The sequence below is a fragment of the Melospiza melodia genome, chromosome 23, assembly GCF_035770615.1.
Source record: "Melospiza melodia melodia isolate bMelMel2 chromosome 23, bMelMel2.pri, whole genome shotgun sequence".
Classification (NCBI taxonomy): Eukaryota; Metazoa; Chordata; class Aves; order Passeriformes; family Passerellidae; genus Melospiza; species Melospiza melodia.
The window spans coordinates 10,945,981-10,958,136 of NC_086216.1; positions in this window are offsets into that span (position 1 = coordinate 10,945,981).

The following is a 12,156-nucleotide window of genomic DNA, read 5'->3' on the forward strand; positions in this document are numbered from 1 at the left end:
TTTATGGGAGAAATTGAGGAAAAGCACCTTGGCTCTCTCTGGGATTCACGCTCCAGGTTTGCCATTGGCTTTGCTCTCTGCCAAGCCCCAGCAGCTCACAGGCAGAATCTGTTGATGCTACAAAAAGCAAATTCATGCAGAGCAGTCAATGGGAAATAATGGATATCAATTACACAGCTTGAAGTGCCGACTGGATCAGGTTTTATAACTCCTCACTCGTGTGGTCTTCTTAATAAATCCACTGGGAGAGATGTCATATCCTTTATAGCAATGTTTCAATGCTTTATTTCCTAAGGACGAGCAAGTGGCCACTTTACAAAATGCTCCTTGGAGTTTCCCACAGCCTCATGAAGGACTCAAAATGGTGTGAGATGAGCAGGAGCTGTTTGTTCTCTAATACAGGGACCATAAGTTTGCAATAAGGTTCAGATATTGCTGCTGGAAATCACATTAATTCCTTTCCTTATGCTTGAATTCTGTTTATAACACAGGGGCAGCTTCTGAAGGATGTGGGAGACTCACAGTGAGGTGCTCAAAGCTCAGGTCACCCCAAATAAAATCACACATTGAGGAGAACCTACATTTTTGTGGCAGGCAGAAAACAGCACCAGTCTGTGGGGGTGTGAGGTTTTCCAGCCCTGCAAGTGCAGGGAAAGAGCAGACACATCACTCAAATGAAGGTAAAAAATTCACATTGAACAGGGGTAACAAACCCCCCTCATCTTTTATCTATCACTTGCAGTCTCTTATCTGCATTTTTATTTCAACCAGCACTAGAAGCAGAAATGCAGCCTTCCTCCATGGCACCTTCCCTACGGTAAATCTAATTAAACAGCCATTAAAATGTGTCTTAGCTTGATTATATCAAGGTGACCTGGAGCTCCTGCTAAATGTTAGCAGCAGCATTCCCCAAAACTGGCATCCAAGAGGGAACAGGCAGTGCTGTTTCTCCTGATGTGGCCTTTAGATGAATGTGGTTATTAAAGTGCTTTGTGTACAACAGATTTTCAAATAAATGAGTCTCATTTTCTGGCAGCTGAAGCGCTCTGTGCGCCCCTCCAGTGCTCCCAGCCAGGGCTGGCATCCCAGTGAGCATCCCAGCTGGACTCTGCAGCACTCCAGCAGGATGGGGGATGGCACACGGGGACAAAAAGGCAGAGAAAAAGTTCTAAAATGTCAAAAAGGAGAGGAGAGATGGCAGAGTTTTACCAACAACAGTCAGAGCATCTTCTACCTCTGTGGAAGGACATTCCACCTGCAGACAGCAAAGCTGATTGCTTCCCAGCCCAAGAAAACACCTGGTTAGGAGCTTAAATATCTTTAAATCCCTAGGTCTCAGTTCAGATTAAAGTCTAGAAACATTCAGATTAAAATGTAGAAACATTCAGATTAAAATCTAGAAACATTCAGATTAAAGTCTAGAAACATCTCCTTGATTTAAGCTGTCCTGACCTGTGGTGTCAGAGCCACACACCGTTCATGTCCGTGATGCAAAACTCTGCAAACCAAATTCCACATCTCTCCTGCTAATGGCCACCAAAGAAATAGCTGTTTCATAAGCAATTTATCACGCTCAGGTTAATGAGAGCAAAATGCTAATGGTCAGACTGAAAACAGAACAGTGTCTGTTGATTACTGCAGGTTTTTATCGAGCACCGTAAGAAATATCATCATGCTAAAGAAAATGTTCACCAGGTAGTGAATCAGAGAGATCTGCAGCTAAAAAAACTGCTTCTTTTGGTTGTTACCTTATGTTTGACTTCACAAATTTATTCCTTTGACTGCAGCTACAGTTAAAAATAGGAAATATCCCACCAAGCTGCAAACGAGCTGAACAGGTGGGAAATGTCTCACTTCCCCCTTGCACATGTCAGCAGCCACAGTTTGGGCACTGGGGCTCCTTGAGTGTGGAAATCTCCCCCCACGCTGTGTGCAGGGGGCTGGGGAAGCTGGAGGCACAGGAATGATGAATTCCCAGGTGCAGAGAGAAAAAGGAATGAACTGGGTTTAAAAACGAAATGAGAGCTGGAGCCAGGCAGTGGCACAGAGCTCTGGTTCCCTGGGTTTTGGAAGCTCTGGGAAGCCTTGGGAACACAAACAGCTTTTGTGGGCAGCCCACACAGATTTGCTCAGGGCACCTTGACAGTGCTCACAGCTTAAATTCTGCCTCAGCCCAAGGTGTGACAAATCTTCATTTTCAAATTCAGTGTATTCAAATTCAGTGCAGGAATGTGCCCTTTGTTGATGGAGTGACAAAACTCTCCTTTGTCCCCTTAAAAAGGAAATAAGCCCAGAAGTTTCTCTCCTCAATTAGGTGAAAAGACATCTTATAGGACCTGGAGGACTTCACCTCGAATTTAAGGATACCCAACTGGACAGAAGCCAAAAAGTCCCACCTGAGCAATTTACTAGAAAAAGAAGAGAACAAAGAAACAAATTGCTTTTGTGAGGTGAGAACACCTCTTGCACCTGGCTGGGTTTTTCTCTGTAAAGAGTTTTGTTATTTTGCCTTTTATTAAAACCTTTTTGTTTCCAACACTACCACAGAAGCCATGCTGCTTATTTTATGCCTTCTGAGGTAGCTGAGCTACCTTGGGTGTGAAATAGATCTCCAAGAGCTATTCAGAGAGGGAAGGGGATGAGATAAACAGCAGAGAAAGGGGTGATGTACAGAGGGAAAGGGGTGATTGTTGGGAAGGATGAAAGTCTGACAAGAAAGTCTCCCAGATCTGTGTGCTTGGCAGAAAGATTTTTGAATGTAGAGTCTGATGAAGGAATAGAGATGGAAGCAAGTTTTGATATAGAAGAAAAAATTGCTGAGCCAGTCTTGCTGGATAACCAAGGAGGCAAAGGGTGTGTTGGTTAGAAGGGGTTTTTATGGCTTAGAACAAAGGATAAACCCACCTCAAACAAGAAGATGTTTTTACCCAGCAGAAAGATAGCACAGGCAAACAAGGCAGCAAAGTTGCAAGTAGAAAAAAGGTCTCAGAATTTTCCAGTGCAAGAAAACTGAAAAACAACTTCTAGCTTAAACTGTAATGTACTGACTTTTAGTGATTGGAGAACAGTAACATGAATATGGTAATTACAGTAGCTATGATAGGCTGTAGATAATAGTTAAGGTATAGATTGGTTCTACTGTATAAGGTGCTTAGCAAAGAAAAGTAAATAATGCATTGTAACCAAAGGAAAAGTAAATAATGCATTGTAACCAAAAGAAAAGTTTATAATGCATTGTAACCAAAACCAAAGGGTCTCCAGGCCTGCAGCTGGAGCTGACAGCTGTGGGCACAGCTCTGTCACCCACAGCCCTGGACTGCTGTGACCTCTTGGATGGAATAAACTGTATTCTGTATACAGTAAACTGCATTTTGAAGAGCCCCTGGAGTCCCACATCTCTCATTTTGGCTCTCGCAGTGGCGCCCAACGTGGGGCGCCATTATTAAGAGCCTGAATAAGGGATGTGGGTGTCCAGGCCTGCCTGCAGCTGGAACTGACAGCTGGAAGCACAGACTCTGTCACCCATGGTCCTGGGCTGCTGTAACATCTTGGATGGAATAAACTGCATTCTGTATACAACAAACTGCATTTTGGAGAGCCCCTGGAGTCCCACATCCCTCATTTAGGCTCTTACAGGTGATGAACACATAGCAAGGAAAGGGGTGATGTACAGAGGGAAGGGGATGATGAACACAAGGGCAGGAGGTGATGTGCACAATCCATGGTCACCATCAGCTCAGCTCCAGCACAGGGCACACGCAGTGTGGGGCTCACAGCCTGTCCCTGCATGGTGAGAACCCAATGCTGAGCTGGGCACAGCACTGCTCCACTCTGCCCCTGGGGCACAGCCTGCCCCAGGCTGCTCCCACACAACCCCTTTGTCTTCCCCTCCAGGAAGAAGAGCAAGCTTGAAGGATCCTGCTTGGATGGTACATGGGGAATAAAGGAGCGGCTCTGTGCAGAAATCTACTGTCACAGGGGGTAATGAATTAAATGAAGTGGAAAGCGTGCCATGAACGGGAGATTTGCTGTAGTGGCTAATGTAATTAACCTCTATTGAAATAATTAAGCCTCCTGATTTGTGCTGCATGAGCAGCACAAGTGCAAGGGCAGGTGTGGGCAGCACCCATCACACAGAGGGCCCTGGGGTCTCCTCTGCTCTGTGGAGCTGCTTGGCTTCTCCTGCAAATAAAACCCTACAGGTTTAGGAAGAACAAGCCATGATCACAAATATCCCACAAAATGCTATGGCTTGTTCCTCTTGGGCTTGACCTGCCTCCTCATAAACTGTGACATTTTTCCTTCTTTCAGCACAGGATTGCTTTATGCCACTCAGAGAAGCAGGGTTTGTTGTCTCTAGTTATTAATTTACTTTTATTGACTGCAGTGCCTTTCCTGGTTTTATTACCCAATAGCTCACAGCAGCAGAACAGCTTTTCTTTTAGGTTACACATAAACATTTGACTTTCCCAAGCGGGCACCAAGGAGAGGGAAAACCACTGCAGCTCCTGCTGGGTGCATCTGCTGCCCCCAGGGACACCAGACCACGTCTCTCACAGCCCCATCCAACCAGCAAAAATGCTGATCCCTTTCCTCCCCTTTCCACTGCTCAAGCCACATGATGAAAAAGCACAAGATTTAGATTGATTTTTTTTTTTGTGCCTCCTAAAAATATGCTCTGAAACGCTCCCATTGTCCATGTGCTGCTCCCTGTGATAAGGCACATTTTCCCTCCATGGCAATTATTTTGAACACCACTATTAGGCTGACAGTGAAAACCCAGGAGCACCACAGAAGGTTCTGGGGATGTTAAACCATCAGGTTCCCTGCTGCTGCTGCTGGACACGTCCTGCTGAGGCCAGGACAGCAGGGAGCTGCAGAGATTCTTTTTTCTTTCTTTTTTGACAAAACAGACAGCTGAAATGAGTCCTCTACTTAAACAACTATTTGTGCTAAAGCTAAAAAAAAAAATAATAAAATACAAATAAAAGCAGCTCAATGCTTGGCTGGCTTTGAAGCCCAAGAGAGGAAACTCCCTGGAGCTGTCAGGGATGGGCAATTCAAGGCAATGGTTGAGAAGGGAAAGGCAGCCCAGCAGAGACACAAGCCTGGGAGTTCTGTCCCAATTCCAGCACATTTAGGGGTAGGAGCAGAGGATTAGCAGTGGGCAGAGCAGGCTGGTGGTGCCCAGTGCTGCTGGTGGTGTGTGCCAAGGCTGGGTGAGCACATCCCCACTGGGGCCGATGCTGCAGCATCAATTCTAACTCACTGCATCCCCGTCAGCAGTGCTGAGCAGCACAGCTGCTCTCTAAATGTGATCATAGCTGAAGATTCACTGTATTCACTGCTGAAGATAACTGGGGGACGTGTCATCAGTCTTACATCAAGTACAGCATGTATTTTGTCTTTCAGTCATATTTACTTCAACTTCACAAAAGGATTAAATGAAGTTTACAGTGATATGCAACAACTGTTGTGAGAAGGTGAGAATTCAACTGAGAAAGAGGAAAAATCCCCCACAAACAGGAAAAAATTAGCTCAGCAGTGTGTTATCCTCCCTTTCTCACCCTGCTGGAGATGATTTCCCCAGTTCTGCTCATGAGCACAGAGGAATTCTGAGGAGTTTAAGAGAAAGTGGCCTGGTGCAGGTGCGCCAGAGTTCTGAGTTGTCCCTCAGCCCTTCAGATACAGCATTTCACCTGGAAAAATGTCCTTAGATCCTTCTCCAGAGCCCCCAGTTCTGAGCTGTCCCTCAGCCCTCCAGACACAGCATTTCACCTGGAAAAATGCCCCTGGATCCTTCTCCAGAGCCCCCAGCTCTGCTCTTCAAAGAGGCAGAGCTGAAGATATTAAAGGTTTGTTCATTTGTTTGGGGGGTTCACTTCCCTGGAAGATTGACAGGCTCCCACAGAGTGTTGATATGAATCCATTGAGTCTCTACATTTAATTACGCTTGACTGAGTGCATTAACACAAGCATGAAATTTTAAAAGATATCAGTTTGATTTTGTTTGACTCCAAACCTGACAGTGAGCTGCTTTGCAGCATATCCTATCCTCCAAAACCTTTTCCCAGGTGTCTGCAGCTGAGCTCTGGCAGCTCCTGAACCCCCCAACATCCCCCTGCAGCAGGAAAACACCAATTCCAGCCCACAGGATAATCCATGTGCCCTGAGTCATGGCAGGAAAGGCTAATTACAGGGGAAAACACAAAGATGAAAGATGAGCCCCATGCACTGGGTCAGCAGCACTGTTAGAAATGGCTCCATTAGAAATGGCCTTCACTCAGGAATAATTAATTTAATTCCCAGCTGCTCTCACACATGGGACAACACAAAACTCCCTCCAGAGAGCCCAAATCACCTGCAGGGCACCCAGGGGGAAGCACCAACCTCACACAAACACAGAGGTAATAACTGAGCTCAGAGCAGGGTCTGTGACGGTGTTCACAGAGCTCTCAGGGTGAGGGAAGAGACAAGGATTTTTTTTACAATTTTGTTTACTGCACAAAAATATAAACTATCCCAGAAAGCTGCTCTGGATGACTTTTTAAGGATTTTTTTCACCTGTAAAGCAGGTTTCTTGGAAGGATTTCACTCTGTGAATGAAAGACTCTTTCATCCACCTATTATTTGGAATTTATCCCTGTGCTTGCCCCGTGGAGAACCAACAGATTTTCAAAAAGTGAACAGCTTAAATGCTACTGACAACACACACAAACACAATCATTTAATTTCAATGAGCTGCCAATTTAAGAAATGAAGTGGCATGAAGTACAGCAGGAGGGGAGTCTGGCATCAGCAGGATGGACAGGGAGATTTTCCTGTTGGCTGGAGTCTTTCCCACAGCCTGGAGAGAGAGAGGTGGCATCTTGTGCTATTTTTAATCTGCTCAAAACACATTATTTAAATGCTGTGAACTTTAAGTAAAACAAGAATATCATATAAACATTAGCAAAACATGCAAAAGGCAGCTGCTGCAGACAGATGAAATCGCATTCTGGAGATTAACAGCACCTGAACTTTGGAAAAGCTGCATTTGGAGTGGCCATTGAGCACTTGTACTGCCTGGTACCTTGTTTTCTGCTGCCTGAGCGGCCAAGTCAGCCTTTAAATGGGTGTTTAATCGCTTGCTAAATGGGGCAGTTTATTACCTTCCTGCAATTCTGCCTTCCACCTGCACTGCAGCACGACTGCTGCAGCACAGCCCCTCTGCACCTGCACTTGCAGACACCTCTTGGAGCAATTCCCAGCAGAATTGTTGGGAATTGTCCACCTCAGGGCCAGGTGAGGACCCTGGACAGCTGCAGAAAGGGCTGCACTGGATGGTGGCTTCAATGGTTCAAGGTCTTACAGCTATAAAAGTATTTATGACTATAAAAGTTGTCAGGAGCTGCACTTAAACCTTTTCACATCTTAATGGCATTAGAAGGTGGCTGAGTTAATCAGAGAAGCCCAAAATGGCTTGGGTTGGACCTTAAAGCTCATCTCATCCCACTTCTCTGCCATGGGCAGAGCTATAGTGGATATTTTTGCCCCTGACAAAGGAGAGGAATGATGAGGAGGACTCCATCTTATCAGAAGGCTAATTAATTACTTTATTATACTATATTAGTCTATACTATATTACATTATATTACATAACATCTAAACTGAATCTGCCAAGCACTCAACTCTGCACAGAATCTTGTGAATTTTAGCTGACAGTCCCCACACACACTTGGCCCTGGTAGGCCAAGGAAACAAAACACCATCACTCTGGGCAAACAATCTCCATATTGCATTCTACTTTGGCACAAACAGGCACAGCAAATGAGATTAAGAATATTCTTGGGAAGAATCGTGCCTTACTTTTCTCTGTGAAGAGAAATGTGGGGCTGCACACTTGGCCCTGACAGGCTGAGGAACCAAAACACCATCACTCTCCATATTGCATTCTACTTTTGCACCAACACAGACACAGCAAATGAGATAAGAATTGTTTTTCCTTTCTCTGAGGTTCAGAGAATGTGAAACGCAGGAATATTCTTGGGAGGAATTGTGCCTTGCTTTTCTCTGTGAAGAGCAATGTGGTTACAGGTGAGTGATAACAGCGTCAGGGCATCGATTCCAGCGTGAGGAGCAAATGGAGAAGGATGGCACCTTCCAGCTCATTGATCCTGCCTGTTAGCCACAATGGCAGCTCGCTCCATCCTACCCAGGAGGGGATCACAGCCTCAGCCACACGCCTTTGGCCACAAGGGACATTTGAGGCGCTGAAATCACATTTGCCTTTAGACCCTCGGTGCAAGGGGAGCAGCTCCACATTCACACACAGCTGGGCTCCCCCTCAAAACACCCCACGGCACCAGGAGTGATCCTGAGTGCTGCTTTGCCATCCAGTTCCAGCCCTGGGATAAGTGGATCTCCTCCTTTAACACACTCAATTCATTTCACTCCAAATCCTCTGTGATCCTGCCTCCCTTGCTCTGATCACAACAACTGAAACCTGGACTTGGAGCCCAGATTAGAAAGCCAGTCCTCTGCCAGTGACAAGGTGATGTTTGGGGTTTTTTAAAAAAATCTATTTCAAGTTACAGTTCATGCACTGTGGTTTAATTGCATTTGCCCTCCGGCCTTCCCATTAAAAATAGAACAGAAACCAGCACTTCCAAGATGGAAATGAGAATGAGAAAAAGGCCTTTTAAAAAGGAAAATGCTATGTTTGGAGAGGAAGAATAATTATTGCCACAGGTATAATAAAGAGGGGAAGTAGTTGGATTCTGTGTCATGTCCAGGGGCCAAATGCAAGTTATTCAGACCTTTCAAAATGAGGTCACACTGTCACTGGAGGCAAAATGAGAACTGCAGGTTATGGCAGAGCTCACAGATTGATCTGTTCTACCTGAAATTCTGAGATGCTAAAAACCCTGAGCTGGAAAGAATTCAATCCATGATTTTAGGGAACTTCCCCTGAAATTCTGCTCCACGGCACTGAACAAGGGCAGTCACCAGGAGCACTCAGGGAAAGCTGGGCCCCAAAAGAGCCACAGGGGGACTTCAGGAGGGCACAGCAGGGAAACCTCCACCCCAAACACCCTCCCAGGTTTCAGAAGGAGGAGGAACAAGGGAGGATTTGCAGCTCACATGGTTGAGACCCACCATCTCCATGAGGAAGCTCAGGGCAGGAGGACATTTCCAAGCCCAGCTGGGATGCCTGGAGGCAGCCAGGAGCTGTGCCTGCCACTCTTCGCTCAGGGATGCTTCTCTTGCCTCATACACTAAGAAATTGTGGTGACTCAAAACCTTGGAGGCTTGTGGCCCTGAATATTAACCACCAACTTCCCTGCTGGCTACAGCTCTGGAATATTAAAAAAAATATATATAAAAATCAGATTGTACCTTCAGATTGTACCATATCACACTTTCTGCAGGCTGAGCTCAGTGATGTGGGATCTCTCTGGGGATGTCTCAGCAGGGACACACTGACACGTGCCTGGTGCAAACACATCTCCAGGCTGGTTTGGCTTTGGGTTGGATTTCTGCGCTGCCATTAACGTGTGCTGAAGCCACGGGGAGCTTTTAAGGCAAACTCACCGGGTTTATGTGATGATGTGAAGCGTTTGTTCCTCCCACGCTTCCCCTCACTCCCAGCTCCCACCCAGATGGGCTTTGCCTCTTCAGCCCACTCGTCTGTAAAGGAGGCACCAGGCTTGGAAAGGGGAAAATAAAGGCAGCAGCTTTCCACCCGGCAGGGCAGAGAAACTGGGAAGGAAGGGGGAACAGGGAGAGTGAGTTTTAATGGATAGAATGGGCACAGAGCAAAACAAGCTGCAGAAACTCATTGTGCCGTGTGGGCAAGTTTTAGAGTGCAGATTTACAAAGTTGGATGCCTAAAAACCACTAAGCATTAATGTTAAAACTTGGATGCCTAAAACCCACAAAGCATCAATGTTGCTTTCTCACACCCCAGCTCACCTCAACTACTTTTTAGTAGAAGCTTTCCTGCCTCTACCCAGTGCTATCCCCAAGTCCACACACAGCAGAGCCGTGATCCCTGGCCATAGCTGGGATGATTATTAGTATTCCCTGGGAATATTGCTGGGAATAAACTCGAGTGAAAACCCAAACATCAGGGAAATAAAGGTGCCAATAGCAGGACCCCCTGCTGCAGCGTGTGCTGGCAAACAGACACTGACAGAGGGAAAACAAACAAGATCATTGACTGAACATTAAAGACATCTCAGCAAAGCACTTTCACCAGAAACAGACACAGAACTGGCTGCAAGGACAGCCTGAAGCCTGCAGGTTTGCTATTTAAGACACTTCTAAGGGTATTTAAGATATTTCTCCTGCAAAATGCATGTGCAGACATGCACGGACCCCTTCAGCTCACCAGGTCACCTGCCTGGGAGCACAGCAGCACCTGGGAACTGACAACCACTGCAGAAAATCTTAAAAACATCAAAGCAGCACAGCCCTGCTCTGCATCTATTGCAGCTGGCAGGAACTGCTCTGCAGCCCAGGCAGCCTCTGCTAGACAGCAGCAGCAGGAATGGAAGGAGCTGATGAGCAGCAGACTACAGAGTTCCCCAAAGCCTGCTATTTTTGGCTGAGGCACGGTTAAACACCAGCACAGACAGCGCATAAAACCCAGCATAAAAACCCAGCATATTTTGCACTCTGGATTCAGTCTCTGGCTGATGGTTTGTTTTGTTTTTTTTTTTTTTTCTACACAAGTCTGTCAAGCTAGTATGCAGGAGGCCAAGAAAAACGAGGGGAAGTTTATGGGGAGAAGACCCAGGAGATATTGAATGCCCCAGACTGATCAGCAGCAGAGACAAGAGCACCTCCAGCCCTCAGGGCTGCCCTGCTGTGAGGCTCTGGCACAGGCACAGCTCTGTCACAGCAATAAATCTCCCCAAGGGCCCCAATGACTTCATAATCCTCGGGTTCTTCTCAGCAGAAAAGGGCAGGGGCTTGCTCTGGGCACCAGCATCGTCCCCAGGGACACTGCTGAAGCTGCTGGCAGCTTATTGCTCAGCAAGGAGGGGACAGCAGTGCCCTGGTGGCACTCTGAGGGGCAGGGCAGCCACAGAGCATCCCTCTGCAAGCTGCAGATACCCTTTAACTGTGTGTTTAATTAAACAGAACGCCGGTGTTTTGTGTTAAACCCGCGCAGCAGCTGACTATTGAAAACATGCACGCTGAAGCCAGCCAGCAGGGAATGGCTCCAGAGCTGCTCTCTAGATTGACTTCCAAGAGAAAATTCTGTTAAATGTCTCTGAGGCCTTTCTAAATGCCCCTCCTGGGACGGGAGCCTGGTGTTGCTATGCAGAGAAATGGGTCTGAACCATTGGGTCTGAATTTAAAATATTACTTTATTACTCATCCCCTTGAACACACTGAGGCAACTGGCACGGAGGGGAGGCAGGGCTGGCTGGGCTGTCAGCACGTTTGCACGGTGCTGAGAGGGTGATGGATGATTTCCTGAGCTCCATTTGCTGTTCCAAGCACTGCTGTCCCCTGTCCCTGAGCAGGGATGCAGAGATCTGGGCTCCTGTTGCAGAGGAAACCTCAGAGAGGAGCAGGTGGGACAGGGAGAGACTGGTGTGACCCAAACAAGCATGCTGCTGTGCCAAAGCCTCTCTGAGATGAACAGGGTTTGGCTGGGGAAAGAGAGACACAGCTGAAATAAATCCTCAAAAACCCCGAACTAATCCAACCATAGAGCACGGTGTAAAATAATTCATTTCTAACATTCCTTTTGCAATGCACCTCTGTGTTTGTGCTTGCACAGACACAAATACCCTGTTCTCAGAACAGAAATCACCACGTTGGGCATTTTCACACACAAGTGCATGATGCTGAATGGCAACAGAAGGGTGGAAAAGCCCCCCAAAAAAACCCTCAACATGTGCAGTCACAACTGGCACTTCCAGTGCAAAACAACCAACTTTCTGTCCAATGCAAAAATTCATTTCAACCCCTGTGAAGTTAGGTGATGGTTGTAACACTATTTAAACCTCCCAAATCTGAAATAATAAATTAGGTTTATACCACTTAATTTTACAGGGACTTACTACCTTTTGCCCCACACTAATTTGTTGCCATAATTACATTAAATTAGAGCTGATTGTTTTTTATAGTGTAGATCTAGCTGGAAGCTTGGTGTTCCTA